This window comes from Benincasa hispida, chromosome 1, assembly GCF_027475165.1.
Source record: "Benincasa hispida cultivar pf3 chromosome 1, pf3_genome.v1.1, whole genome shotgun sequence".
In the NCBI taxonomy this organism is placed as follows: Eukaryota; Viridiplantae; Streptophyta; class Magnoliopsida; order Cucurbitales; family Cucurbitaceae; genus Benincasa; species Benincasa hispida.
Window position 1 is genome coordinate 64,716,457 of NC_143478.1, and position 4,355 is coordinate 64,720,811.

The following is a 4,355-nucleotide window of genomic DNA, read 5'->3' on the forward strand; positions in this document are numbered from 1 at the left end:
CTATCAGTCTCAATATGATAACCATTGCAACGTATATCTTTAAAACTTAGTAGATTTATCTTTGATTGACTAGAGAACAATGCATTGTTAATTGTAAATTTTGTTCCTCTAGGCAAGATAATATTTTTTTTTCCAAATCCTTCAATTAGGTTTACAAAACCTAATATTGTATTGACTTTTACTTCCAACATTGTCAATTTAGAAAATATTTTCTACTTGTAAGTATTGTGTGCGTAGTTGCACTATCTGCCAAACATATATCTTCTTTGTTCATTTTTTAATCACCTAACATATGAAAATGATCCATGTTTCTTCATTAAAAGAAAATAATTACAATAAGAAAAACAATACTTGGAATATACAAAAGTTAACATTTAAAAAACATGAAGATAGATAAAAAAAAATAATAATAATAACAATGTTAAGTCTAAATATTCTTAAAGTAAAAAAAAAAAAAAAAAAAATTGATGTTCTACCAACTGTGTCATTCTTCTCTTTAGGAGATTCAAAGAAGTTCATACCACTCTTCTCTTCAAGAGATTCAAAGAAGTCCGCCACATCCAAATTTGCTTGAGATAGGTCAAATATGTCATTATCTTGGTATGAAAAATTTACTTCCACATTTTTCACTTTTTCCTTTAGGGAGGCTTGGTAGAGATCGACTGAGTGTTTTGACGTATGACAGGCATGTGACCAATGGCCAATCATTCCATATCAGAAGAATTTAGTTTCAACACCTTTCGAACTCTTATCTTGTGGAATTTTTCCTTTATGGTCATTAATTTGTGTGGTTATTTTGATATTTGAATGATTAGAACGACCACTATGAAAATAATAATGATTTCTTTCTCTGCCACAATCATGACCATGACCCTGACACAATTATTATTGAAATTCATAGCATTCACTTTAGGGAATGGTGTCATTCTGGTTGGTCGAGATTCATGATTTTTAATCAATAACTCGTTATTTTGTTCAGTCAGGGGAATACATGAAATTAGTTCAGAATATTGTTTAAAACCTTTCCCTTGATATTGCTGTTGCAGGAGCATATTCGAGTCATGAAATATAGAAAATATCTTCTCAAACATATCAACGTTAGTAATTTTCTCTCTGCATAACAAAAATTTCAAACCAATTTTAAATAATGCGGAGTTGTAATCACTTACTGATCGGAAATCTTATAGTCTCGAGTGCATCCACTCATAACGAGCTTTAGAAAGAATAACTGCTTTTTTATGATCATACCTCTCTTTCAAATTTTTCCACAAGATACAGAGATCTTTTATTATGAGATACTTCATTTTCAATCCTTCGTGGAGGTGATGATGAAGGAAAATCATAACTTTTGCTTTTTCCTGACTGAATGTCATATTTCCTTTTTTAGTAGCCTCTCCAAGATTCATAGCATCCAGATGGATTTTAGCATCAAACATCCATGACAAATAATTATTGCCGTTAATATCAAGGGCAGCAAATTCTAATGTTTTCAGACTCGTCATGGTAGCACTCTAAAAAAATATTATATTTATATTAAAAATTTAATAGATATTAAATATGAAAAATAAAATAAAATTTATTAATTATAATAAAGAGGAAAAAAACCCGACCTACCTTTAAGGGAGAAACGACAGGAGCTTGTCCTAATAATATGTTGTGAACTTAGGAGTACAATGATATACAACAAGAACATGGATATGGAGAAAATATAATATAATAACAATATATAATAAAATAAATAAAACATAATATATAAATACAAAATAAAATAAAACAACAAAAATATGAAATAAGAAATTTATCCACTCTCTCCAACCTTCTTTGATTCATAGCATCCAGATGGATTTTAGCATCAAACATCCATGACAAATAATTATTGCCGTTAATATCAAGGGCAGCAAATTCTAATGTTTTCAGACTCGTCATGGTAGCACTCTAAAAAAATATTATATTTATATTAAAAATTTAATAGATATTAAATATGAAAAATAAAATAAAATTTATTAATTATAATAAAGAGGAAAAAAACCCGACCTACCTTTAAGGGAGAAACGACAGGAGCTTGTGCTAATAATATGTTGTGAACTTAGGAGTACAATGATATACAACAAGAACATGGATATGGAGAAAATATAATATAATAACAATATATAATAAAATAAATAAAACATAATATATAAATACAAAATAAAATAAAACAACAAAAATATGAAATAAGAAATTTATCCACTCTCTCCAACCTTCTTTGAATTTTCACCAATGTGTGTATCTTACAAACTCCATCAAATACCTCTATTTATAGGTAAAATAGCAAGTAGGAGTTGGACACTAAGAATGAGTATTTACAAGACACATGGCAACATACATGGGGTGTAGAGGGAGTGACATTTGGCTTTTGACATTAAGAATGAGTATCTATTGTACACATAATTTGTTATATTTATAATATTTATTATGTATTTTTAAATTGACAGGTTTGTAAAATTCCGAGCTATGTTGTTGATTTCCAAGAAGGAAGAATTTTTTTCATTTAATATTGGTTTATAAAACTCACACTTGAATTTTGAAAAAGGTAAGTCTTTTTTTCCTTATTTCAACAGAGTTTTTTTTTTGCTTTTCGGTATTTTTAGGGTAAATTTTTTAAAATAACACATGAAAATATTAGAAGGTTATTATAATATGACATATTATATAAAATTTTCTAATTAATTTGTGTCAGACAAATTTGTAAATATTAAATTCTTTTAAGGTAATTGCAACGGGTAGCATTTTTAGGGCTAATAATTAAGTGATAGCAACATTTTTAAAGAATGCAAATATAGTTTTTGGAATAGAAATTCGACCAATTACAAAATTTCACGTATCTTCCATCCAGTCATTTTATCACAATAATGAGCTTATCAACTTCAACGGTGATGAAGCCTAAATCACGATCGATAAATTCGGTCGAAGGTTCAATTGGGCTTTTAAATTGTAAATTGGATCGGGTCGAGTAATTAAAGTCGCTTGGGTCCATAGTCTAGTCAGATTTAAGCCTATAATGGAAAATTTGGGCTAAAGGAAAGATTGGGTCTAAGCCCAACTTTAGCCCAAAAAAAAAGGTTGGGCCCAAGCCCACCTAAAGCCCATGGAAATCCTCTATAAATAGAGGCATGCCCTTTCATTTTTTGAGGAAAGGGGAATCGAAAGAATTGGTAACAAAGTGTTAAAGCTCTAGAGATCAAGATTAAAGTTCTGAAACTCTCAAGATTTTGAAGTTCTGATTGATCTCGAGATTACAACCTTCTGACGATTGAAGACTTGGAAGATTAACTTTCTTGAATTCCAGAAGATTGAAGCTCAAATCGATCTCAAGATTAGAACCTTCGGAAGATTGAAGACTTGGAAGATTAAAACTTCCTTAAATTTCAAAGGATTGAAGTTCAAAAGAACTCCTTGAAGATTGAAGAATTAGAAATTCTAAACTGTATCTATTGTTTGAAAGAAGACATTAAAGGATCAAACATTAAAGAATATATCTAATGTACTATATTAAAACCAATATAAAAATTCCACGAATTAAATTCCTTTGAAAATCTCGTGTGAACAGTTTGGCATGCTCAGTAGGACCATCTTTACCTTTCATCTCTTTCTCTACAACAAGATTTACCTAAAGAAGCCATGACATCCAAAGACAACTCTCCCAAAACTTCAAGTGAAGTCTACAATAGATCAATTACTCGTAGTCGCTCTAAGGGGATTCAATAATTTGAAGAGTTGCCACCCTTTGAGATTTCGAGGAATATATGGGAACAAATTCCAAAACAACCGCAAGGCGAAATTGTCATTAGAGAAAGTCTTGTAGTTAATAAGCACACTCCACCTTCTGAGCAATCAAGTGAGGAGGTGTCAGATCCAAATATAATGTCAGTCGTGATGGCCAACGTCGAAAAAAGTGAAGAAAGGATGGTTGAACTCAAAAAGACAATTAACATGCTGATGAAGGTAGTCGAAGAAAGAGATTATGAAATTGCATCCTTCAAGAATCACATTGAAAGTCATGACATTGTTTAATCAAGTCATACACCCGTAGTCAAGAATAATGACAAAGAGAAAACTATTCTGCAAGAAAGCCAACCACAAAATTCGACATTAGCTGCTTTGCTATCTATTCAACAATTACAGGAAATGATTGCAAACTCCATCAAGGCTCAATATGGTGGACATACTCAGACTTCGCTCTTGTATTCCAAGTGATATACAAAGAGGTTTGACAATCTAAGAATGTCAAATGGGTACCAGCCACCCAAGTTCCAAAAATTTGATGAAAAGGGCAACCCAAAGCAACATGTTGCTCATTTCATCGAAACATATGA